Below are 26,428 nucleotides of genomic sequence, written 5' to 3'. Positions count from 1 at the left end.
CCAAGTCTCGGAGGAAACAGGCAGGAGGGCCTCCATCCTACCCCTCCCACCTGAGCCTTCTGGGGCCAGGAGAGGGGCAGTGGGGGTAGGAGGCAGCAGCAGCAATCACAGATGGGGGGGGCCTTCTGCTTTTCCGCCCCCAAATACCCCTCAACACCTGCCAGCTCCAGCCTGGGCATCAGGGGAAACCCTTGTCCCGCCCAGCAGGCTGGGTGGACCAATGGTGAACACTCAGGGCTTATATTCAGCCCAATATGGGAGCAAATCTCTGCTCCATCCTCAGTGATGCAGGGAGCTGACGGCTCCTCTCTGAGTCTTGGGTCCTCGCCTACAAAACAGGGAAGATGCTACAAACACCAAGGGATGTGAAGAGTGCATGAGATGACGACTAGGAGAGAACCAGGAATCACAAGACAGCGGGGCACGCAATCATCTCCTTGGACACTGCAGGCGTGAACCTCTACCCCGAAGAATGGACAGGCCTGGGCAGGGCACGGGAAGCAAGAGGGGTTCTGGGAGGGGCAGCACCAAGGACTCGGGCCACTGCTGGGCCATGCAAGGACAGCTCCTGTCCCTGGGCAGCTCCACTGCTCTCACGGAGAAGCACACAACAGAGCACCCTTCCCTGAGCTCCTCCTGCAGGCTGCGAGCCTGGGAATATAACCCCTTTGAGCCCCCACGACCTCGCCGGCGGGTGTGCACATGGGCCCTAAGGATGTCCTGAGTTCGAATCCCCCAGGCAAGTAACTTCACTGCCTGGCCTTCAGTGTCCACGTCTAAAAGATGGGTGATAATGGTGCTTTTGCACTGGGAAGAGATATTGTGAAGATTAAACAGATAACAGGTCTGTGTCAGCTGGGTCTGTGCAAGAAACCACAGGCCCATCAAAAGTTAATGGCAGGGGCTTCCCTGGCGGCGCAGTGGTTAAGAATCCGCCTGCCAATGCAGGGGACACGGGTTCGAGCCCTGCTCCAGGAAGATCCCACATGCCGCGGAGCAGCTAAGCCCGTGCGCCACAACTACTGAGCCTGCGCTCTAGAGCCCGCGTGCCACAACTACCGAAGCCCGCACGCCTAGAGCCTGTGCTCCGCAACAAGAGAAGCCACCGCAATGAGAGGCGCGCGCACCGTGACAAAGAGTTGCCCCCGCACACCACCACTAGAGAAAGCCCGCGCGCAGCAACGAAGACCCAACGCAGCCAAAAATTAAAAAATAAATATATTTTTTAAAAAAAGGTTAATGGCAGAGGATCTGCAGCGCGAGGGTTCACAGGGATGTGGGTGGCGCTGGGGCGAAGAGCAGGGCTACTGAAGCGCCCTGAGCCCACAGCCCGAAGCCTCACCACCCAACACGGAAGGGGGAAGATGCCCGAGCAGAAGATAAGGGGGCCCAGGTGAGCAAGGCCGCCAGCGCCCAGGGCACAGAGCAGGATGGAGACGGGCAAGTGGCTCTGGGGGAGACCAGGGGAGCTTGAGCCACACAGAGTGTAGAGCGCCTGGCACCTCACAGGAGCCCCAAATGTGTCCAGTCAAGGAGGTTAAGAGACTTGCTCGCAGACACACTCCCTCGCGGTCAGTGAAGGAGCCGGACGCCAGCCCAAGGCCCTGCTCCTTGGACAGCACCGAGCAAGGCAGCCTCTTCCAGATAAGGGCTCTTACTGGCAGGTGCCCCGAGCCCAGGCATGCAAGCCTGACCTCCGGATCCATCCTGCAGGTTAGGTTACTGCCCTGTGTAAGGGAAGCGGGAGATCACTCCTCTGCATGAAAATATCACTTCTGTCCTCTGGCCAGCTGCCCACCTCCAGGGCCGGAGGGAGAGGGCCGATGATTTGCACATTCTCATAATACCCTGCCCCCTCTCCCACCCTGTGGGCCCCAGATGTGAAAATATCAAAACCTGCTCTGTTCAAGAAGGACTGAGAAATTCCCACTGAATTTCTCAAATCACCAGCAAATGCCCCAGAGCCGTAAATTAACGATGATGCCATGTGATGGGTGACAGACTGTCTCCATGGCACCCCTGACGCCCACATCTGCAGGGCACTGGGATGAGTGGTGCCCACACCCTGCCAGTGAGCGCCGAGTGACAGCGTGAAATGTAGACAATATCTGGGGAGGAGCAGCAAGCAAGGGTGAGGGAGATCTCCCAGGTGAGAGCGCGGCTTGGGTGGGGCCTCCTCTCACAGCGGGGCCCCTTCCTCCGTCCCCTGCCCCGCTGCAGGTGGAGAGCCCTGTGAAGCAGCACCTGCCCACAGCGACGCACAGGAGGCCTCCGCGCTCCTGCAGGAAAGGCCGCCGGCACACGGGGTACAACCAGGTCCTCTGGAGCTGGACGGCCTGGGTTCAGAGCTCAGCTCAGCCACTCGCCAGCTGTGTGACTTGAGGCAAGCTGCTTAATTAACCTCTCTGTGCCTCGGTTTCCCCCACCTGTACAATGAGCCTAATAATTGTAGCGCCTGTCCCACTGAGGAGGCGTGAGGATGAAATGAGTCAGCTCACCGTAAGGCCTGGCACACAATAAACTCTCAACAAATGTTAGTCGTCTGTATCATCTTCCCCCTAAGCTGCTTATAATTTGCAAGCAAGGCAGAGTCTGCTAGAAAGATTCAGTTGCTGGTACGGAACTGTCAGCACTCAGGTGCTTCTCAGCCAAGACCAGAAGTCGGCCTGCGTGGCATCCTTCTAGAACAGGAGTCCTCAACTTCGGCACTACTGACATTTGGATCCAGATCATTCTTTGTCGTGGGCGTGCATTGCGGGATGTTTAGCAGCGTCCCCGGCCTCCACCCACTAGATGCCAGAAGCACACCCTGCCAGTCGTGACAACAGAAAACTGCCCTCAATTGAGAAGCCCTCCCTGATCTAGATGGAGGAAGGACTCCAGTGTGTCCGCGTCTAGGGGGAGAGAAGGGGGGGGGGGGAGGAGAGGGGGGAGGGGGAGAGAGAACGTCTGCCAGGAGCCACATCTCCATTCACAAAAGCCAAGTTCAAATCCTACGACCATCCTTGGGGCTGGTTCCGCAGGGGGGCTATGAGGGGCTCTGATACAGAGGGGGCTTTGCTTTGCCCCTGGACCAAGCACGGAAAGGGATTGATCTGGGGTGTTTTGTTTTAAACAAACTTTGTTATATTAGAAGGTTTTGGAGTTATAGGAAAGTTGCAAAAATAGTGCAGAGAATTCCCGAGTCCCACGCACCCAGTTTCCCCCAGTGTTAACATTCTACATTTCCGTGGTACATTTGTCACAGCTAATGAGGCGAGATTGATACATTACAATTAATGAAAGGCCACACTTCATTCAGATTTCACCCGTTTCCCCCTCACATCCCTTTTGTATCTGAGGATCCGTCCAGGACACCAGGCGACACTGGTCCTCACGCGTCCTCAGGCTCCCCTGGGCTGTGACCGTTTCTCACACTCTCCTTGCATTCCACGGCCTTGGCAGTTTTGAGAAGTGTTTGGTCGGTGTTTCGCAGACTGTCCCTCGGCTGGGGTTCCTCGGATGCTTTTCTCATGATTGGACGGGGGTTACGGGTTTGGGAGGAAGAGCACAGAGGGGAGGCGCCCCCCTCCCATCACGTCAGGGGCACTGCCATCCACGTGGCCCACCACTGCGATTGACTTTGACCCCGCGGCCGAGGTCGTGCTGGCCAGGATTCTCCCCATCTGGCTCCTCCCACCCCCCCACTCTGTGCTCTTTGGGAGGGAGCCGCTGTGCACAGCCCACACCTGACACGGGGTGGGGGGCCCCTCCTGGAGGGTGGAGGGTCCGCGTGAATTACTGGGGATTCTTCTGCCGGGAGTTTGTCTCTTCCCTGGTCTGGGTGTTTCTGAGTTGAGTCCCTCGGGACGACCAGCCTTGCTGAGCACCGACCTCCCAAGCCCCAGACCAAGGACCCTGAGTCCCTTCTGACAAGGAGAGGGGTCACGGTGGCTGGCCCACGCCCAGGCCTCCGCAGCCGGAAGCCACTCGACGAAGAAGTCGGTCTGAGCTCTTCAGCGGGACGTCACGGCCTCTGGTCACGTTCCCAGCACCGCCGATCTACTCTGACCCCGACTCGCCACTGCCCCAGCCCCTCCAGCCAGACAGGGCTCCCTGCCCCTCCCCCCCAGAGACCCCCGCTTCCCACCACCGTGCTGCCTCGCCTCTCTCCCGCCACCCCTTTCTGCAAGATCCCACCGGCTCTGGCATGAGCTCGGGACCCTGGTGAGGATGGGACGACCTGGTGCCACTGCTCGGTGTAAACTGAACGTGTCATTTCCCGGGGGTGGAAGAGGCAGGACGCGGCCATGGATTCAGGATGGAACCTCGGGGCCTTCGCACCCAGAGCCAGCCTGGGGCCCCTCCTCCCGCAAAGCCTGAGCGTAGCAAACCTCGGTGGGGAGGACTCCTGGGGACGGGGGACTTGGACGGGGGGATGGTAACAGGCTGCCCAGGAAGCTCACAGGTGGGGAAGGCCGGCGGATTCACTATTTAAATGCCTAACTGCTGTCATGACCCCCCAGGTCCTCCAGATGTCTCTTGGCTGGGAGAAACCCGGCCACGGGGGTCTGCGTCCAGCTGGGCGAGGCGGGGGCTGAATCCGAGCAGTACAGGGGGTTCCAAGCTGGGGTCTCCACCCAGAATGCGGGTGCTGAATTGGGACCAGCCACGCGGCTCCCCAAGGCTCCATCTGGCCAACAGAGATGATGCCGCCCGGCCCAGTGATCTGCTGGGGGGATTTTCCATTTGACTGCTTCGTATATTTCAAAACGAAATGCAGCATCGATTTCAGATGCCACCCTTGAGGACCCAGGCTGGCTGGAGAGTTCTGTCTGTAATCGTCTGTAGGATCGCTCATCTACTTGGAGAACCAGTCGCCCCTGCAGTGGTCCCTGCTTACGTCTAAAGTTCCACCGACACAGGAACATTTTAAAAAGGGGGGTGGGGAACACCCTCCTGACCCAGCCCCCCAGAGTGGACATTTCGCCCCAGACACGTGCACTTCTGGGCCCAGTGCCCTGAGCTCTGCCCTGCCCCATCCAGGCCCCACCCGTACTACGGCTGCGTCTCTCTCTACATCCCAGCCACACCCACGAGCTCCCCAGAGCCGCCTAGCACGGGGCCTCACCTCGGGCAGCACCCCCCCCCGCCGGGAGGCCCCGGTCCCACCCACCCTCCTGCCTCAGCCCTCCCCTGGCCAGCCCCCCAACCCCTCCGGAGCAGTGGTTCTCAAACTCCAGGAGCGTCAGCACCCCCCAGACGGCATGAAAACACACTGCTGGGCCGCACCCTGGAGCTCCGGATTCAGCAGGTCAGGGGCAGGGCCGAGTGTCTGCACGGCCCAGGCGGAGGCGATACTGCGGCCGCTGCAGCTGGTCCAGGGAACCCCATTTGAGAACCACTGTCCTAGAAGGCTTCCCCCACACCCTCCCCGCCTCTGTCTCACGACAGAGGAGGCCCCGAGATGGGGCTCAGGGCCCACACACCCCCCCGCTCTGCCAGGCCACGGTGGTAACTCATCAGTTGCCCGGGGGCGCTGGGCGGCCTGGGCCGTGTCTCTCCTGGTCACTGCTAGTGTCTGCAGTGGAGCAGAACTTCTCAGAGTATGTTCCATGAGGGGGAGCGAGGGGTGATTGGAAAAGTGTCCCATCGTCACGTAAGCCTGGGAGACAGCGGGTTAAGTGGAGGTAAACTGCTTCTTTACAGGACTTGTCAGGGCCTTTATGGTCACTGGACAATGCGCCTCTCGAAGAGGGCACAGGACCCAATCCCCACACTTGCCTGACCGTGGATCCCTTTTTACACAGAGCAGCTTATGGGGTTCCCGTCCCAAGTAACCTGTTGTTTGGGAGGGCCGATGGCACACGCTCACTCACACACACACACAAGCACAACACAATTTTACATACAAAACCAAACTAAACTGACGCCTGTGCGTCAGCTTCACACTCACTACCACACTCTGGCGCCCGTTCCCGGGGCAGAAAGACACGTGCTATATCCATGGCTGCAGAGACCTCATTTCTTTAACCAACCCCGTACGTGAAACCGTGTGGGTCGTTACCAATTTTTCGCCATGATAAACAATTACAAGAGGGGTCTTCTTATCTGCGTGCATCCGGTTACTTGCCCAAGCGCCTGGGCTGCTTTGCAGAACTTCATTACACTGTAAAGTTCTGTCCGAGTATGCGTGGTAGGTCTGGATACAAACAATAAAACACACGCGCCCTGGAGTCGCGGGTTCATCAACGGGCCTCGTAGCGTCCCCGGACCCCTGATGCGGTACCTGGAACCGCAGGAGGGAGCTGCCGCTTCCAGAGAATTCTCGAGGGAATGTGGAGCCCCCAGCAGGGAAGGCTTGCCCCACAGTCTGCCCTGGAGCCCACGGACGCCCCCCTCACTTCCCAGCCATGCTCCCGCCCGGCCACCATCCGGCCAGCCTGCCCACACAGACAAGTGATAGGTGACGACATCTCAGCCTCGACGGCCCCTGTGTGCCCGAGACCGCCGCTGGGTGTGCCCGTGCGGCTCAGAGGACCCGGGCCTGCCCCAGGGGCAGTAGCCCCACCCTCTCATCCCCGCTGCTGGGCGTCTCGTGGGGACCCCCCCCCCGGGGAAGCATCTTGGGCAGCGCCCCCCCCTCCTCACCCACTTCGTCTCTGAAGGGGCCCCTGCACGCAGTGGGGCCTTTCCCTGCTCTGTTCCTCCTCCTCCCCCACCCCCTCTTCTGTGATGAACCTGCCCAATTCCACCCCCTTGGCGACCTGCCACGGAAGCAGCTCTGACGGAATTTCACGGATGTGTTCAAGGCTGCAGGGGCTTGGGAAAGGAGCTCTTAGCAGAGGGTGACCGGACCCCAAGTCTCTGACTAACTGGCAACCGGCTAAATTGCACACACACCCCAATCCCTCCCCATTGCACAGATGGGGAAACTGAGGTCTGCAGATTTCCTCCTTGCCGACCTAACCCCGTTCTGTCCTGGGAGGCAACGTGCTCAGCTAAGACCCCAGCCTCCTCGGACTCCGTGGCTCTGGGGGTGGCCGTGTCACCCAGTTCTGACCCACAAGACAGAAGCGAAAGTCACTGGGTGGGGCTTCTCAGATCGCTCTTTTAAAAGGCGAGGCTCTCTGAAGGTTTCCCTTTACTCCTCACCTCCCTACCTGCTCCTTCCTGCTTAGAATACAGACGTGATGCCTGGAGGTATAACAGCTGCCTTGTAAACCTAAGGATGAAGCCACATGCCGAGCCAGCAGAGCAGGAAGGCAGAAGGAGCCTGGGACAGAAGCTGCCACCCCAGCACCAGCTGGCTCACCCAAGACGTTTTCTAGTGTGGGACAAATATACTCCTAACCAGTTAAACCACCAGTGGCCAACTGCCCCTCAGAGCAAGGGGCTGAACTAAATTCCAATCAGATGGACAAGAGGCAGCTGGAAACTGATACCAAAGGGACCAAGAGAACTTTGAAGCACACAGATGTCAGGGAGAGAGGTAACATTTGGGGAGCACCTGCCACACCCCAGGCACCAGTCTAAGTTATTTCTTCACAACTACCCAATCAAGGCACCAATAGATAGTATTCTATCAATTATGGAAAGGAACAGGCTGAAGGAGGAGAGAGCTCTCCCACCTGGAGTCTCAGACATTGTGAAAATACCAGAGCAAAGCTCAACATCCTGGTCATCTTGGCTCAAAACTTTCTTCCCCACTGCGTTATAACCACCCCTTGTCCAAGAACAGCATCTTATGACTTATACTGAGGCCTCCCATACACCATGAGGTGAGATCCTCTAACAGCTGGACAAGGCAAAATGTATCCCTGGTCCCCCAACCCATCCTCCATGTTGTTAATATACGTGTGTATATTTCTTAAAAAAAAAAAAAAACCAAAAAATTCCTGTTTGTTCAATTCCTTAGGAAAATTTTATGGGGACTCCTCACAAAACAAATTCCTCTAGAATTGGTTCCTTCACTTAGCAGAGACAGAACAAGAGAAAAAGACAGAGCTCAGAAGACATTGTTTGAGCCCCTGGATCAAGCCATACCTGAAGCTAGAGCTCTACGCAAATAAAAAGATATTACCCTAATGCACCCACTTTAGAGATGAAGAGACTGAGGTCCAAAGAGCTCTATCTTACCCTGAGTCAGTCAGCTTTTTGGCGGCAGAGAAGGGACTCTGCTCTAACTCCTGCTCCAGGGTCCTCGCCGTCTTCCACGCCGCCTGGGACCGCTGCCCTCAGCCGACTGGCCAGCGCCCTGGCGCCGCGGCGGCTCAGGCAACCAGTCTCTACTAAAAGGCCCAGTTCTTTTGGCTTCAGTGAAAGCCTGAGTTCCTCTTATTAGGCGGCAAAGCAAAAGGGAACCCGCTGTTCTTGGCAGACATATGCCGACTTCTAAACAGCCCCAACTGCGGATGCGACAGCCCCACGTGCCCAGATGCTCCTCACCTCTTTGTACCCAACATCTCGCCTTCTCAAGTACACGAAAGACCTCAGGCTGGCTATGTCCACCCTGCCTTTATTTCATACCCAAATATCCCCAACATCTGCCTCTCAGCCGGGGAGACCTGCAGAATATCAGGGGACGTCTGGAAGATAATTATTCCATGGGATCCAAAGATACATCTCGCGGACATAAATCGGGAAGTCTCTATGGAAACACACAAAAATGCATGTTATTTTATTAATACTCACAACGAAATGTCTCTGGAATACGCTGCTCATTTTAAACCACACCAGAAGAGCCAGCGTGTTTCTTATTAAAGAGGATCTGTGGGGGTTTTTAAATTATGGATGGAGCAGCCTACAGAAAAGAAATCGTGCAAGTCCAGGAGGCCCAGGTGATGGGATAGCTGCTAGGCTGAAGTAAACTGTCATCCCTTTCTTACATAAGACACGTTCTTGCCTGAGCCTGCCAAGGGCAGAGTCCTGCACGCGGGGCCAGCTCGGGGCCGCTCAGGATAAACGTCCGTTCATAAATCCAGCTCTTACCAGAGAAGAGGAATCTGCAGTCTCCAGTACCTTCTTTGTTACTGTTCACACACATCTGTGCTGCAGCGGGAAGGGAGCCTGGTTCGACTCCGACTCCCCCACGTACCCCTGTGAGGCCTTGAGCACATTACATCCCCCTCCACCTTTATTTCCTCATCCATAAAATGGGCATCTCATAGTACCTATCTCTTGGAAACTTTGAGGCTTAAATGAGGTGAAAAGCCTTTGATGGGTCTCTGGTCCAGGGTAAACTCTCACAGATGGTGGCTGCGGAGGAATAAAAAAGGCCACGAACGCTCTGGCATCACTCCCATCAAGAGGCGAAATCCATATCCCCCTCCCCTTGAACCTGGGCCGGCTCTGTACCTTCTCCAACCAAAGAACACAGCGGAAGTGACACTGTGCCAGGGTCTGGCTTCAGGTCTTAGGAGACCAGCAGCTTCCACTTTTTGCATTTTGGGACACTGGCTCTTGGGACCGCCATGGTGTGAAGAAGTCCAAACCCATGAAGAGGCTGCACGGGGAGAGAGTGACACCAGCCTGCCCCAAGCTGTCCTGGCCGTTCCAGCCCAGGTACCCAAAACAAGAGTGAGGAAGCCATTGCGGACGTCCAACCCAGCCGTGCCTTCAGACAGCTCCAGCCCCACCATCATCTGACTGCAAGCAAGCAGGACCCGTGCAGGTGAATCCAGTCTACCCGTATAACCATAATAATAAGTGACTGTCTTAAGACAAGGAGATCTGGGGCTGTTAGTTCCTCAAGCGTTATCTAGATACCCTGACTGATGAAACCTCAGCATCCACGTACCACTGCCAAAGTGACTTAACAACAACAGGTAAGGGGAACGAGATGCTTCAGAAACAGACGGCTAAACTCTGCTGGCCTGGGGACTCCCCTGGTGGTCCAGTGGTTAAGAATCTGCCTTCCAATGCACGGGACGCGGGTTCGATCCCCGGTCGGGGAACTAAGATCCCACATGTCGCGGGGCCACTGAGCCCACGCGCCGCAACTACTGAGCCCGCGTGCCGCAACGAAAGATCCCGCGTGCCGCAACCGAGACCCGACACAGCCAAAAATAAATCAATAAATGCTTTGTAAATAAATAAATAAACTCTGCGGCCCACCAAGTCATCACCCCTCCAGCCCCAGACACACGCTCTCGGGGGTCCCGCCCCCTCAGTTCTCTCCACGTCCTGGCCTAACCCAGAGGCCAGCCTTTCCCACTAAGACCACGAGTGGAATACTCCATCTCTGCAACACTGGCCCTCTTAAGGTACTGACGTATTTTTGCAAAACTCTGATTAAAGCACAGGGCTTCAAATACTATAAATGCTACAGAAGAATTATACACCTGGGAAGAGAAATAAAATTAAATAAAGGACAGAGACCTTCAAAAATCAAGTCAAGATGAGAACACTGAGAATGAGACATGCCAGGTGCCCAGCCAAGGTCTCAGAGAGTGATACTGATAATCGCCACCATTTCCAAAATGCTTTCACACGCCAGGCACTTCAGGAGGCAGTCTCTAATTCTCATAAGAAATCGTCCAGAAAAGGCCGTCCTCCTCTTTTTTAGAGGTAAGGAACCAGAGGCCCAGAGAGGTTAAGTAACTTGCCCAAAGTCATACAGCTAGGGCACACACCTGGTGTTTGGGTGTAAAGTCTGATTCCAGCCCACTGCCCCACGCTGCCCTGTACCTCACCAGAACGAGGGGTATTACCTGTAACCTCAGTTAACATAGGTAGAGCGCCTTCCAACTGGTAAAGCCTCCACCGTGCACCATCTCTCCATCCAGCCCTACCTGTGGGTCACGGGAACGGCCCCAATTTACAGATGAGCATCCTGGGCTGGGGAAGGCTCCGTTGCCTGTGGCCACACACGGTGAGAAGCTGAGCTGGCGTTTGATCTCGGGCCGGGCGACTCTCTCCACGGAGCCTGGGGCCTCCCAGCTATGTAAGTGCTGGGCTCAGATCTCAGGTCCTGACAACCCTGCCCAGGGCTCCCCTTCCTCAGGGCACCTCCTCACGTAACACAGGGAGTGAGGAGTCTGGCTTTTTAGGTGACTGGAGCGCGCGGGGGTAGGGGTTTGGGGCAAGAAGGAATGGCACCCTCCAGGGATTTGGATTCTGGTTATAAGAAGGGTTTACAAAGCACTTCCCCCCGACCCCGACCATTGTATTTGACCCCTGACGGTCCTCAAGGTGAACTCCCAGTTGACATCACTGGTGAAGAGGAGACTGAGGGCCAGCGAGGGAGGAACCTTGGCCATGACCGCTCGTGCGGACACAGCAAGGCCAGCCCTCCCTGGGCCTCAGTTTTTACATCCGCAAGGAGAGAGTCGCCAGCCCTCCGGCTCTTCTAAGACTCTCTGTGTTTACGCCCCAGATCCTCCAAAGAAAACATATAGGAAACATCCCCATGAAGACGAATAAATTTGCCTCTTCGTTTTGTCTTACGACACCATTTAGGGTTGGCCAAACAACCAAAACACTCCAAGTGTCGAAGAAATGTTTTTCATTATATTTTAAAGGAATGTTTGGGTACAAATATTGCATTGTTTATTCATTCCAATAATTTTCTCTTCCAAGTATTCCACTGAAAACCGGATAATGGATTTCATTACCCAGAAACATTAAAGCTTCCAATGAGCGCAAAAAAACCACTGAAGACAGCGTCGTCCGCCTGGAGTATGTAATTCTCACTCAGCCACATCAGCTCCACTGGAAACAGAGCCTTCCCGGCTCTGCACTCAAGCTGTGCCCTCTGCCGTGCACACCTGCTGGCCCCGGGGGCGGGGGGTTCCGCTAGAGACCAGTGCCCTCGGGGAGCACACACCGAGTCGGGGCCAGGGCAGCACGCCACCCCCCATCCCACCGAGTGCCTCTGGCCTTCAGAGCAAGGTTCTCACCTCTGCTCGCTTTGCACACACCTCCTGAGCACCGGCTGTGTGTCCCGTGGAGAAGGCTGGGACGGGGGACATCAGAGCAGGCTCCGTGGAGGAGAAGGGAGTGGGCAGCGCATGGCAGGATAGGGGTCCCGCCCGTGGAGATGGCGGGGTCGCGGGAGGACAGCACCGCTGGCGGAAGGGACAGCAGGGTCGGGGGGGAGAGAGAGCTAGACGCTCATCACCGTCTCCGTGTGGACATTCACCTCCACGCCCGAGACGCAGGGACGGGGTAACACCGCCCTGGGGGCATCTCCTGCAGGCGAGGCGGGGCTCTGCAGGGGAGCTCAGAACGGCAGTCACGGACTCGCCTCTGGCCCTCACCAACCCTGCCCGGTGCCGCCCATCCACAGGGCCCATGGGACCCAGAGGTATTTGGTGCCAAAGAGGACAGGAAAGAGTCAGGTGGGCGGTGTGGTGCCACGTGACCCATAACCTCTGAACCCTGAAACCTACAGATTAGACACAAGAATGCAGGTTCCAGTGAAGAAAAAAGGATAAGAGCAGGTGCAGGTTCCTGAGTGGATGTGGCCAAGTTCCCCGAACACAGACTCAGGGGCACAAGCTGGGGCACAGAGGACCCAGGCAGTGGAACCTTTCAGCGCTCTCACCTGGTGTTCTCTGCACGGCTGTGGCTTTCAGTACTAGCCCAGGACCGAAACTCTACAGTGTGGAATTGCTGACGGGCAGCTTAGTGGCCCCTTAAAAGGGACTTTCAGGAACTCCTGGTAGCCCGGCCAGGACGCTATCCACTGAGCCGGAGCACCCAAGCCCCTGCGCAGAAAACCAGGGCGGGGTCAGCGTCACGGACCTCGGCCAACACTCGGGCACTAACTGCAGCCCGTGGTCCCCGGAACTGGGAGTCAGGCCCCGCGTCCCAGCCCCGGCCCCCCCAGCACCTTTGGAAAAGCCCCGTAACTTCCCAAGGGCTCGCTTTACTCATCCATACGGTGGGACACTGGCGCCCCTTGGCCGGCCTCTCAGCACTGTGGGGTGAAGGCTGCCTCCATGCCAGCCCTGCCGCCCCTCCAGGAGACGGCGTCCACCTCCCGTGTCACCCTGGAAGGAGGAACAGCTGCCCTTCGCGGAGCACGTACATGCCAGGTGACATGACCAGCAAGGGAGAGCTGACAGGTGACAGGGCACAGCACATGTGCCGGCCCGACTCCCACCTTCCAGACAAAGACAGAGTCCCAGGTGCACAAGACTCGAACCCTGGTCCCTCTGACCCGGACCTGGGCTCTCTCGCAGCATCGTTGGAAGCCACTACTTTTCCATCTCTCTGATATTTGGAGGCAAAATATCCCTGACAGACCTCAGATCGCTGCAGGGAGAGCAGAAGCAAAGCTGACTGTGGCCAAATTGGGGTTCAGTGTCCTGCTTTCAGCAGATTCTCCCCATCCCACTCCCAGCTCAAGGCCCTAATGGGGTCTCCCAGGGGCCAGAGGTCTCCGCAACAGTCAGAGGTCACAAACCAGGACCCCAGGCCAAAGCTGGCTGAAAGTCAGGGTTTTTTGACAAATGCACGGTCTTAAATTCTTTTAGGTTTGAATACCTTCAGATGGGGTTCTGTCTAGCTTGCCCTGCTCCCCACCACTCCCTACTGTCTCCCCCAGCCCCCTTCACTCATTTACATGACCCGCCAGCATCTCATGGGCAACCCCGCAACTATGACCCCTGCCCAATACTGGCATTTTTTAGAGGACTGCGGGGTGCTGTGGATGGGGAAGTTAGGGACAGAGTGGCTGCAGCAACCCCTGCGGCTGGCAGAAGGGACTGCGGGGCAGGAGCAGAGAGGCCCCGGCCTCGGGACAAGGGCCTTTTCCCTGATGTGCTGGTGGTGGTTTCACTTTGCAATCAGAGATCAGAGGATAGAGAGGTTCCTCTGTACTCCCTACACACCCTCAAAAGCCAGGGAAGACGCCCTGATCACGTCCTGAGTTCAAGTCCCGGCTCCCTGCTTGTTTGGAGCCTCTACATTTCCGTGTTTGGGCAAGTGAGCCCCAGTTTCCACGTGTGTAAAACAGGGACACCAGAAGTTCCTGTCGTGCTGGGTTACTGTGAAAATAAGTGAGTTCATGCTCATGCCGCTGCTAGCGCAGCACCCGGCCCGGAGGAACAGGTGAACATCCTCTGAGGGGCGGCCGTTGATGGTAACACTACACCAGGATGCAAGCCCCAGGAGAGCAGGATCTTCACCTCCAGGAAGTCTTCCCTGACTGCCCCGGCCCTTCCTGACGTCCATGTAACATGGATGGTCCAGCTTGTGTGACCCTGACTTGGGACTTCACCTCTCAGGGCCTCGGCTTCTTCATTGGTAAATGGGGGACACCTCTTCCCCTCACCCACTGCCGTGAGGACCAAACGAGATCCTGTGTCCATGTCGAGCGGCCTGTGCTGAGCACACAACGAGGGGTCAGAGCACATTTCCCGGCTGATTTCCCGGAGTCTGCTTACAGTGAGGGACTTGAAGCGCCCACCCTCCCGGGAGCCTCCAGCAGCCCCGCGCGGATCTCTAAGTGCGGCTCTTGGTCTTGGCCAAAGACAGCAAGGTCAACGGCTGGGAGGGTGCAGCAGGTCCGCGGTCAGGGCCGGGCTTGGAGCCCGTGCCTGGCGTCTTCCTGCGCTCTGGCCCCGCTCTGGGCACCGGGGAGCTCGGGAGTCAGAGAAATTCTACCAGGCCGACCTGCCCCCGCTACAAAGGCATCGTAATCCACCTCCTGCTCCCTCACTGGGGCCTCCAGCCCCGTCCCCAGAAACACATCAGAGTCTCTGAACTCACTCACTCCCTTTGCTGGGGCATCTCCCAGGCCCCGTGACGGGTCCACGTGTTGACGGGCTCCACTCCGGGGAGCTCAGCGGGCACTTCTCCGCCTCCCCTTGTTTCCGAATTAAGCCTCCTATTTCTGGAGCCAACTGTGCCCTCTCCAAGCCATCCCATCCTCTGATCCCTCGGCCCACCGAGTTCCAGGGTTCAGCCAGAGGCAGCGAAAGCCAGGGTCTTAACACAGGAGCACCTGACCCCTTTAGTGCTGCCAAACCAGTCACCTGGTGGCTGTGGGCACATCTTCCAGAGCAACAAGGAAAATATCCACCCACGGGAGACTCCATCGCGGGATGTCAAGGGCTCCTGAGTTTCTGGGATTTGAGGAGAACCTCAGAAAAGAGGGTTCAAGGGGCCACAGGGCCTGCAGGGCTGTGTGCAGATGGCAGGGTCACCCCAAGACTCCCTGAGCGCCTCGAGGGCCCAAAGGGATCCTCCATCTCAATGATGGATCGCCTCCAAGCTGAATCCCAGCCCCAGGCCTGGACCCGTGGCCCCCTCCCCAGGCCCCTCCATCTATCTGTCTGGGTCAGAACCAGCCCTCCTGGCCTCACTCGCAGCCCCCAGGCCTTTCTCAACCCCTCAGGCTGGAGCAGCTGGGACTCCGTGGTGACCTCAGAGCCTGGACTTCAGTGCCTCTCCCCACCTGGGAGACTGTCACTGCCCCCCACCCTCCTGTGCATAGAAAGCGCTCCAGCCTCACTGCAGGCCAGACACGGATCTGTGGTTTCTGCTAAGCTGACAGGTGCAAATGGTTTCCAAAGGCCAGAGAAGGCCATCCCGGCTACAGACGTAAAGTCTGAGCCCAGCTCGGAGGCAGTGCCTTTTAGGGATCCTAATTATGCTGCTTCATACACCCCATTCGTGGTCGCTCAGTCCCGCGGGAGTGTCCCTCAGCCATGCCAGCAGTAACTGTGACGGTCCACTCCGTCACTTACTGAATATTCGCTGAGCGCACACTCTGGTGCCAACGCTGCAGCCCTGCACATTTAACCCAGAGCACTGGGAGCCCGGTTGGGAGCACTGCACAAGTAAGTCACTCACTGTTTCCTCATCTGGAAAGCAGGGTGGTCCTGCCTACCCTTCAGGCCCCCCGACCGGGGCCGCGCCCAGGCCCCCAACCCCTGGCGGGGACATATGTGTCCACGCAGCACGGGGCCAGTCACCTGTTCCAGCCCCACGCTGACTGAGCACCTGCCCACCCCAGCCTTGCTCTGGCGCTGGGGGATGGGGGGAAATAGAACACGACCACCAATAGGGCTGGACCCTCATCCAGCCCAAGCCAGGTGCTCCCTCAGCACCCCGTGCACATTGGAAACCCTCCCCACAGGCCTGTGCGGAGGCACTGTTCCCATTTTACAGATGAAGAAACAGAGGCTCAGGGGAATAAACCGAGGCCACATGTGCAGTGAGAGCCAGAGCTGAATCCGGGTCTTTCTGAGCCTAAAGCCCGAATTATTGCAGAGAGAAACGAAATCAGGCAGGACTAATGGATCTGTCCTACAGCCAAAATCCCACATCGGTCCTAAAGCAGGTACTTAGAGCAACGCCGGGCGCACCCAACACACTACGGTAGCAAGAGTAAGGGTGTTTACCGCGCGCCAGGCCTGGCTATGCCGAGTGTTCTCCCCACCACCCGCGGGGTCGGGGTGGGGTGTGGGCACTACTATGATTCTGCCCATTTTCTGGTCAAGGAGACCCTGTCTGTACAGGTTACCAGCTGGTAAGGGTGGGGTGGCGATGGGGACGAAAGGGGCTTACTTCCAGGCTCCTGCAGAGCTCAGGTTGGGGGTGGAGATGGCCTGACCTCCCCCGCTACTCCCCCTGTCCCTACACCCTGGCACCTCCAGAGCACAGGGGGACCCATGCCACCCACACCTGCTGGAGCCTGAGCGCACCTGGGCCCGGGGTGGGGAGGGCGGCCGCCTTAGGTCCCCGTGGCTGCTTCCTCCCCTCCCCGCTTCCCACACAAGGACAGGCCCAGGGGCCTGGCTGACTTGCACACGAAGGCGCTCTGGCTCCCTCCCCAACATTCTGGAACCTTCCGCTGGGCAGAACAATACAGTCAGAAGAGCCTGTTTGGGCTGCAACCGCCTTTTCCTAATTGCCTCAAAAGAGTTTCCCCTAGTGGTTTAAACAAGAGTTTGGGGGGTAGGCAGGGGTCGGGGTGGGAGTGGGTGGAGGTGCCGGGGGCAGCAGCTCAGAGGCAGGTCTGCCAGGGCTTACGGGCTGCCCGGCTGGTTGAACGGGGCCTTGGGTGCTCAGAACCGGGGCTGCAGTGCCACAGCCCAACTCGCACTCGCCTGCTCCAGGCTTTCCTCGCCTCTGAGAACACACGGGCCCTGAGAAGGGCCTTGGCAGGTCTGCCAGCACGCACTTCACATGCAGGGCGGGCGCCGGAGGCGGCGGGGAGAGCTGCAGGGACGTCACGCCCAGGGTGGATGTCATCAGCTCCTAGAGGGACAACATCGTGTTCAACCGGCAGCCGGCAGCAGCGGCAAAAGCCGAGGCCACAAAAAGCCTCACACGTGAATCTTGAGAATGATCTTGGAGATAAATCACCATGTGGGTTAGCACCTGACTCTGGCTGCCCACAGAGGATGGATGGAGAGCCAGGCAGAACCAATATGGCAGCTGGGTGGGTCTGGGAGGCCGAAGCCGACCAGGTGATGAAATAACCGAGAGAGACATCGCAGGAGGTAACTTCCTCATCAGCCAAAGTGGCAGCCTCTCCCTGGTGCCGCTGTGGTCTCTGCCAGTCTGTTTGTATCCCCAAGAGAGGACACACAACATGGTCAAGACAGCCAAGAGGGGGCGTCCCAAAATTAACCAAACATGCAGGAAGCCTTCCATTCCTCTGTCCACCCGCTCTCCCATTTCCTCTGCAGCCCCATCAGATCAGCAAGCAGATTCGGAGAATACAGAGAGATGTGTCCAAAACGGCGAGTGGAAGATAAAATAAAGCGGCCTGACCAGGACCACTCAGAGAGTTCGTGGTCACCAGAGGACAACCAGCCCCAACTCCTGGGCCGTCGTTGTCCTGTCCCTTCCCCATGGTGCTGGCCAGGGTCCAAGAGGGACACAGAGCACCAAGTCCTGGACTGAGGGGAGAAGCCGGGACTTTACAAAACTTGGTACCCTCGGCCCACCAGCCGGGCCCCCAAGAACGCCTCTTTACCTACCCCGCAGCATGAGACGGGAATCTCTGGAAGGAGCTCTGAGGCTGACAAGGGCTCATGGGGTGGATGGGACAGCAAGGTGGGCATTTACAGATGTGTGCGGGGTCACACCGCCTCACTGCTTCCAGCCACCCTGGGGAGTAAGTGCAGCAGGAATTATCACCCGCCCTCCCCTGCGTGCAGAAGGGCAGAGACCTGGCAGTTATGCAACCAGCCAAGGTCCCAGGCTGCTTAGGGTAGGCTGCAGATTGCAAATAAAAATATAGGACCCACAGTTAAATTTGGATTTCAGATAAACTACAGAATATTCAAGTAGTTTCTTAGTATGAGTATGTCTCTTGCAAGATTTGAATTTGAAGTTTGAATAAACAACATTTTTTAGTATAAGCACATCCTAAATATGACATGGGACACACTTAAACTAAAAAAGTATGCATTGTTTATTTGAAATTCAAATTTAACTGAGCATCCTGTATTTTATCTGGCAACCCCAACTGAGGGTCAAGCCGGGTCTGAAACCCCTGTCTCCTGCTACAGCTGCTGTCTTTTTTTTTTTTTTTAATTTTTTATTTATTTATTTGTGGCTGTGTTGGGTCTTCGTTTCTGTGCGAGGGCTTTCTCTAGTTGTGGCAAGTGGGGGGCCACTCCTCATCGCGGTGCGCGGGCCTCTCACTCTCGCGGCCTCTCTTGCTGCGGAGCACAGGCTCCAGACGCGAAGGCTCAGTAATTGGGCCTAGTTGCTCCGCGGCATGTGGGATCTTCCCAGACCAGGGCTCGAACCCGTGTCCCCTGCATTGGCAGGCAGATTCTCAACCACTGCGCCACCAGGGAAGCCCTACAGCTGCTGTCTTTAAGAACAGAGTCTGGTGTGCAGGGTCTATGATGGCTAATGTCGTGGTCACCCACCGCCTCTCCAGGGAGAAGTCCATCAGTTACAGCCACAGGATTCTAACAGGAACCAGGGCTGAGAAGGTTAAATCCTCTTTAAAACACAGTGCCCCATGATCCAGCATGATCCAGCCCAGGAAACAAACACAGGCCAGAACTCATCAGGCAGCAAAGCCTCAGAGCAGGGCCCAGGGTGGCCAACCTCTGCTCCATTCCAATCTCGAGAACCAGGAATGGAGAAGTGATTTGGCAGAATCAGGAGCAGATAATCACTTCTAATTACCATCTCTCCAGCCTCCGTGCTCCCCAGCAAATTAGAGTTTGTCTTTCATTCCAGCTGACACCCTGATGGCTCCACATTCTGTATCAAACAAATTACGAATCCCCAGGAAGGGCTCCTCACGGTAATTTCTGGTAAAACATTTTTTGCATTAGTAAACCCTGATTAGAACAAAGCTTGCCCGTGTGCACCTCTCCTCCGTCCTCCAGAGCAGCTGAAATGTCAGTTGCCACCGTCAGGGCCCAGCGCTGGGTGACCAGGGCCCTCCCCAGGGAACGAGGGCTCCCCCCCGTCAGGGACGATCATGCTTGCAGACACCTGAACGCACCCAGAGCACACCTGTGACACCATCCCCCGTGGCCCTGGGATCACTGCCCCAGCCTTGAGCTGTGAGGTCAGGCCACTGGTCCAGTCTCCACACCTTGCAGGGGCTGGAGCTGAAATGCGAACCCACGTCCACTGTGGAGACCAGACTCCTTCCCGTGACCAGAACAGCCATCCTGCCCACAGACGGGAGACCAGCACGGTAGCCCTCGCTGATGGTTCCACAGCAGAGTCCGGCTTCCCAGAGCAGTTCACCAGATGCATGGATGAAGGCAGCATCGCCCCGTTAACCCTCTTCGACAAATACTTGGGTTTTTATCTTCAAAGACAAAGGAATCAAAGAGTTGTTTCTTTTCCCTTTGGTAACATCTGAAAGGGCAAGGCGGGCTTCTCAGGGCTTCTCACCCAGAACCTCTGGTTTCTAGTTCACAGGCAGGAAACAGCATGCAAAGGGCTTGACCCACTGCCAAGGTCAGGTCTTACCCAGAGACCAGTCAGGCCCTGCCCAGCTCCTGGAAGGCCGTCCTCTCTAAGTCCCTTCCCACAGTAGATCAGCAGCCCAGGGCCGACTTACATCTGGGGGAGGGTACAGGGATCAGGAAGATTCCAAATGGGAAACTGAAGCCACCCCGCCCAGGAAGCCATCAGGGCAGAGGCAGAAAGAGAAGCGCAGCTTTGTGAGGGTCACTCGTTAGGGCCTTGAGGGTTCCAATTAGACACACTCTATCAGCAAGCAGCTATTCTCGGCAGAGAGCTTCCCCTGCCCACGGGAGGCCGGGTCACCTCGCGGCCACGGCCCTGCCCCAGTCCCTCGTTCCCGGCCTGCGTCGCCTCTGCGGAGGCCCAGAGGCTGCTACTGTGTCCCTGCGGGGCCCTGCCAGTGGGGAGAAGCGCTCCCTGACACTGACCACGGGTCGAGCACAAGGAAATGCCCCGCAGGGAGTGGGAGGCAGAGGACCAGAGCGAGAAGGAAATGAGGGACAGGACACGGAGAAAGACTCTCCAGGAGGCAAAGGACAGGGACACAGACGCAGAGAGGAGGACAAGTATGCCCCTGGGAGGAACGGGGGCAGCTGTGTCCCGGCTCCCGGAGCAGCGGCATCCGGAGTGGCAGGTGCCCGCCCGCCGAGAGAAGCCCAGGATGGGGAGAGCACGGGTGGGGGACAGAGGGGGGTAGGAAACAGGTCACACCACCTGCTCGGCTCCAAGCAGGCGGCTGGGGGAGAGGCGGCCACGCACTCCAGACACTGCAGGAGGCAGAAGAGTGATAGCACCGTGCGCGGGTCGCGGGAGCAGCTGGATTCATGAGCTGACGCCACGCGGGGGGACAGCACAGCCCACACGCCTCATCACGCCACCAACACAAACACCTGAGGACACGTGCTCCGCCCCAACTCCGCCCTCCCCCTTCCACGCACGCACGCACATTCACGTGTGCACGCACACGCCGGCCCCCTCCCTCCCGAGAGCAACCAAGCTGTTCTGGGCGGACAGCGCCACTCAGTGGTCCACAGAAGAACTGCCTGACCCGCCGCCTCTCGGACCCCAGCCGGCCTCGTAACAGCTGCGTGGGGATATACCTTATTTCTTTAAAAAAACGTCGACTCAGTCTGGATTTGGTTTTATACACAGTAAAGAACATCGCCGGCAGCATCTATAGCCCTTGTAGTTCCCAGGGAGCCCCTTTGTATCCTTCACAAATCCTCCCTCTACCCCTACCACCTCTTCTAATTAAATCTGTTTTTCCTCAAGCTCTAGCATCCACAATTAATAAAACCGTTGTTTACTCTTTTGAGTACATCTGGGCCACTGAACAGTCGTGTTCTAATCATTTCATTTTGCCTCTGCAAACGCAGCCTCTTCATTCCCACCACAAGTTAAATAGAATCTTGTCTACATTGCCTTTGCATCAGAAACAGCATTGTTTCTGAGAGAAAATGCATTTCACGTTTCAGTTGACAGACATTCAACAATACCCTTGGTCCACAGTCCATTAGTATCTTTAAAACCCCTGAATGTTTTGGCACCGTGTTCTTTCATTTGTGTTCTCTAATTCAGAAGCAAAAGAGACCCCAAAAAATCACATCAGGTGGATCATGGTGCAGATCTTAGAGAAATTCAGCTCAACAAAATGTCCACAATGGAGCAACTGAAGGAAAAGGAGGAACCAAAACTCCCCATCCTTGGGACCAGCACCCTACTGCTGCCAAAGAGCTTTCTTACATGTGATGCGAGGCGAACCCTCGAAACTCCCCTCCCCCGCCCCACGATGTGTATTATTATTCCCACTTTACAGTTGGGACGCCAGAGGCTCAGAGAGACAAGACTGACCAAACACTCCAGGATACAGAATCATCTCTGCTCTCCTCACAACGGCATCCGTGGCACCAAGCACAATACCTGGTCTGCAGGAAGGACTTGATAAAATTGCTGAATAAATATGTGAATAAATGAAAACAGAAAACTGGTAACACCAGAGTCAGACCCCAGTCCTGGAACTCCCGGGTTCACTCCATTTGCTCCCTGGCTCCACTCTGTTGAGACAGATGGGTGGGGTCCCATCAGAGGAACAGCCGGGGCCACTGTTGATGCCTGTGAGTCAAGAGGGGTCTCTTCTGCAGAGGAGTTCGTGGGTACGACTGGAAAGCCATCAGAAGAATGAGGTCTTTTCCCTAACCCGATAAAAACTGTTTTAAGCGGGAATCCCTTTGGATGATGAGCTTTCACTGGGCATTTTGAAAAGGCCATCTACTTTTATTGCCATCAATTTTGTTAAAGTTGGATTTCCTAAAGAAGAAGAGGGAAATTGCCCACGTTATCTGCTGCTTGTCAGAAACCACATTTCTATTTCCATTTGCGCTGGACTCGAGGCCCCTGCACCTCCGCCTGTGACTAAAAATAGCCTCCTGCCACCGAGCGGCCAGCCACAGAGGCCTGTGTCGTCAGATGGCTGAAACGGAGCTCGGGGTCGGGTGGGGGGGGGGCCCTGCTCCCCCCCAGGGGAGCCGTCCCAACTCCCCGAAAGCTCGGGATCTCCATCTAGAAAATGACACCTGCTTCTCACTCCTGTGAGCTGTGAGCCTGCGTCAAAAAGTTAAAACCACAGTTAACAAGCTGTTCACAGTCACTGCAGGGTGACACGCTGAGGGGGCTGAGAACACAGGCTTCGGCCCCCCCTCACCTCCTGGCCTTGTCTCCTACCACGCTCAGCCCCTCACTCACTCCCCTTCACCGACTGGTGCTCCACTGGTCCTCACACAGACGGACACGTTCCTGCCCCAGGGCCTTTGCACTTGCTCCCCGGCCTGGGTGCTCAGGCCGCAGACACCCCTGCGGCTCATTCCCTCACTTCCCCACAGGGATGGCATCTCTGGCCACCCTCCCTAAAGTGTCACCTGCACTTCCAGACACTTCCTTCCCCTCCCCGTCCCTTCCCCTCCTCCTCCCCCACCCATTTTTATTCTCTCCATGGCACATTACACACCCTCACACGGGTGAATGCATGTACATGTGTGTGTGACTGTATGTAGGCAGGTGTTTTCTCGTTCCTGTGATTGCAGCGGGCCCCTTCTCCACGAGGATGCCAGGAGGGAGGGAGTTTCAGCTATTTGGTTTCCTGCTTTGTTGCTTGCACCTAGGACAGTGCCTGGGCGCAGTCAGTGCTCAGTAAGACTTGTGGAGGTGTGCGCACTCCCTCAGGGCTGGGTGGTACCTACAGCAGATACTTCACAGGTGCTCACGTCTGCAAATCAAATTTGGGCGCTAGCCACGTGACCAAAAGGGCTCGCCCACCCCGAGAAGCTGCCCTTGGAATCCAGACAGGTGCCTCACCCTCACTGTGAACTCTAAGTGTCTCCGCCCCTGAGCGCTCATCAGCATGGCCCCCGTGGACCCCAAGGGACGAGGTCAGTCCCTGCAGCAACCAGGACCTGGTCTCTCAACAGTCACTCAAGCAGCCAGGATGGATCCCGGTGGGGGCTCAGCCAGGGGCTCAACAGCACCTCCCCGGGAGGCTGTGCCCTCAGGAGCCTGGCTGCCCAAACACTTCGCTCTAATCACCCCCAGGGAGCGGTTCTCATCCACCCACCTCCAGAGCCAAGGCACAGGCTTCGAGGCCACAGGGACCGCGACAGGACCTTCTGCGTGACCTTGGGTGAGTGGCCACACCTCTCTCACCCTGCTCTGCCCGTCCTGCGGGTAAACTCCCGCCTCTGTCTCTACGAGCCTCCACCTGTCTCCTCTGCAAGGCTTCCCCAGCCTCCAGCCCAGAGCAGTCACTGCCCCTGACCCCTGGCTGCCGTGACAGGCTGCCTCGCGGCCGGAGCCTGGGTGGTCCTCTGTCAGGCAGCTGGAGGGGCGGCAAGCTGTACCAACGGTACCCAGAGCTTCGGGAGTCTGGACCGAGCACCATCTGCGTGCCGGGCACCATGACAACCAGACACGGGACCCTGCCCTGAGGGGCCCAGGTGGCGCCTGGGGGACAGATCACAAAGGACAGCGGTGGAGGGCAGCCCCGGGACCTCAAGCCCATAGCCGGGGTGAAGCTGGGGTCTCCTCACGCTCCGGAGGCCCCCCAGGGAGGGTGGCTGTCTGACTCTCTGGCTGTACTGCCCACGGATGCCCCAGAGCCGTCACCACGCAGGGTCACCAGGATGAGCCCTCCTGGAGATCCTCAGGCCAACAGCCCTCCGAGGGCACAGTGCGTAATTCAAAGTCATGCTCTCTTCCTAAAAAGAAAGACCAAGAAATTGACAATGGCTGTCAACTCCTTGGGAGCTCAGCACCGCCCTGACCCCCTTCCCCCAGCTACTTGAAATCAGTTCAAGCCATCAAAGGAATGGGTACATGTGAGGGTGATGGACAAACCTGCCACCTTGGTGATGGTCCAAATCCTGGGTCACCATCGAGAACCCCAGCGCCTGGGGAGACCGGGCCACCAGGCTGGGGGCTCAGTGAGGGTGATCGATCTGGCATCCCCAGCTCTCTCTTCCCCAAGCCCAGGACCACAAGGCACCCGGGCCTGCCCGCCGCAGCACGTGGCCCATGCAGAGGCTCACGTAGCCCTCTCCCACCACTTCCAACCTGTCCCTCAGGTCCAACTGCCCTATTCTAGGGATGAGGAAACCGAGGCCTAAGAAGGGGACAGGACAGTGTATTACTCATGTCACTCTCTGAATGCTCATAACCACCCTCTGATGTGTGCACGGTGATGACGTCCATTTTACAGACGGGGAAACTGAGGAACGAGGGGCAGGGACTCGCCTGAGGCCCCAGCAGGCAGAGCCAGGGACCGGACCCAAATGCAGGAAGGATGGCTCTGACTGACCCGGAAGGTGCCTCACGGTACAAAACAGGGGGGCCTTGTCAACACCATCTGGGGACTTTATGATGCCCTGAGAAGTGCTCTACCACGTGGTAACCACCAGCCTCGGCTGGAGTCTTCCTCTGGGCCGCGTGCACCCAGCCCCACGGCAGCGGGAGTCTGCTGCGCTCTGAACCCCTCGAGGTGTGGTCCACCGAGGCCGAGTCCTGGCTGCAGGTGTGAGGGGTCGGGCTCCAGGTGATGCACTTAGGGCCTCTGTCCGCCATGGAGCTGGAGCTCAGCAACGGCCAGAAGACACGGTCACGGTCACCCCGACTGTGCTCACGGGGCTCCCGTCCCCTCACAGCTTCTGCAGATCAAGGCCACAGTGAGCAGGGTGGCCCCCGGACCGTCCCTCCAGCTCTCCGGGCTGGCCTGCACTTCTCCCTGCTGCAACACATCCCAGGCCTTCACCTCCTCGCTGTTCCTACCGCCTGGGGCGCCTCACCTCTTGCAGCACAGGGGTGGGACCACACCTGCCTCTGGCCCATCTACCTCCACCACTGGCGGACTATGGCATCAGACTCCTGGGTTCAAACCCCAGCCCTGCCACTCTCAGATGTGTGACCAACCCTCTCAGTTCCTCAGCTTCCCCACTTGTAAACAGGTGGTGATACAGTAATGCCGGCCCCATGGGGTTGTAATCATAACAGATGAACTGACCTGAAGCACGGGAGTCCCAGAGCGGGCCCTGGTGGGGCAGCCCTGAGGTTTGGCTACCACGGTGCTGTACCCATCACTCTGCCCCGCCATGCCTCACCGTGGCCATGCAGCCGTGTCCCCGTGGGACCCCATGATCCCCAGGGGCAGGCATGTTCAGAGCTTTGCCCAGCCTTGACCTTGACACCTGGTGCCTGTTGGTGCCTGACAGTCCATGAAGTGGAATTAAACTGACACCTGGGCTCCTCCACCGCATCTCCCACAGGTGGGAGGGGACTCACGGCATCCCTCCCACGGAGGGTCCCACAGTGGCCCACCCCAGGAGGGGGGAAGGCAGGCGTCTACACAGCGCGGCGCCTCCCCCCGGAAACGGCTGCAGCTGGCCCAGCGGGAGCCCACACCTCCTGCAAAGGCCGGCGGGCTACCGAGGGCTCCACTGAAATGTCGGAACGTCGGAGCCGAGCGGGAGTCTAAAGGTCACAGACCTCGAGGCTCGGCAGGCAAGCAGATTAAGAGCTCCGGACCAGAACCCTGGAGGGCTTCAGAGACAATGAAAAGAATGAATTCGCCGTCCTGGGCACCGTGCGTACTGGCATAATGAGGCCGCGCACCACGCCTCGCTTGCTAACTGGAGCTGTCCGGTGACCAAGCGCTGGGCCAGGGCCCCAGGGCCTGGACGCCCTGGGCAGCTCACCCGGGAAGGGGCACCGCACCACGATGCAACCACAGCAGCCTCCCAGGGCGGAGGCCACGGCATCATCGGGGTCCCACCTTCCTCCCCTCTGCCAGGGCGGCCTTCCCACCTGTCCCTCCCTCCTCCTCGCTGGCCCGGCTCCCGGGGTGACAGCGCTGGCGGAGACCCTGCCCCCGCGGCCATGCTACCAAGGGGAAACTGGGCTCCCGACCTGAGCGTGTCACATGGGGTGACGTCAGGTGCCCTGTGCCACCTCCCATCAGTAAGGGCCACCTCACTCTCAGGCCCCATGAAACGCGGTT

The 26,428-nt window shown here is 57.7% G+C and overlaps 1 protein-coding gene across 2 annotated transcripts in view; it reads right to left on the bottom strand.

The window, feature by feature from the left end:
* The window catches only part of SORCS2 (sortilin related VPS10 domain containing receptor 2), a 506,781-nt gene that overhangs the window by 449,633 nt on the left and 30,720 nt on the right, over nucleotides 1-26,428 (bottom strand). The window lies entirely within an intron of this gene.

This window comes from Balaenoptera ricei, chromosome 5 (assembly GCF_028023285.1).
Source record: "Balaenoptera ricei isolate mBalRic1 chromosome 5, mBalRic1.hap2, whole genome shotgun sequence".
In the NCBI taxonomy this organism is placed as follows: Eukaryota; Metazoa; Chordata; class Mammalia; order Artiodactyla; family Balaenopteridae; genus Balaenoptera; species Balaenoptera ricei.
The sequence above is the reverse complement of the archived record's forward strand: the minus strand, read 5'-3'. Positions and strand labels throughout refer to the sequence as shown.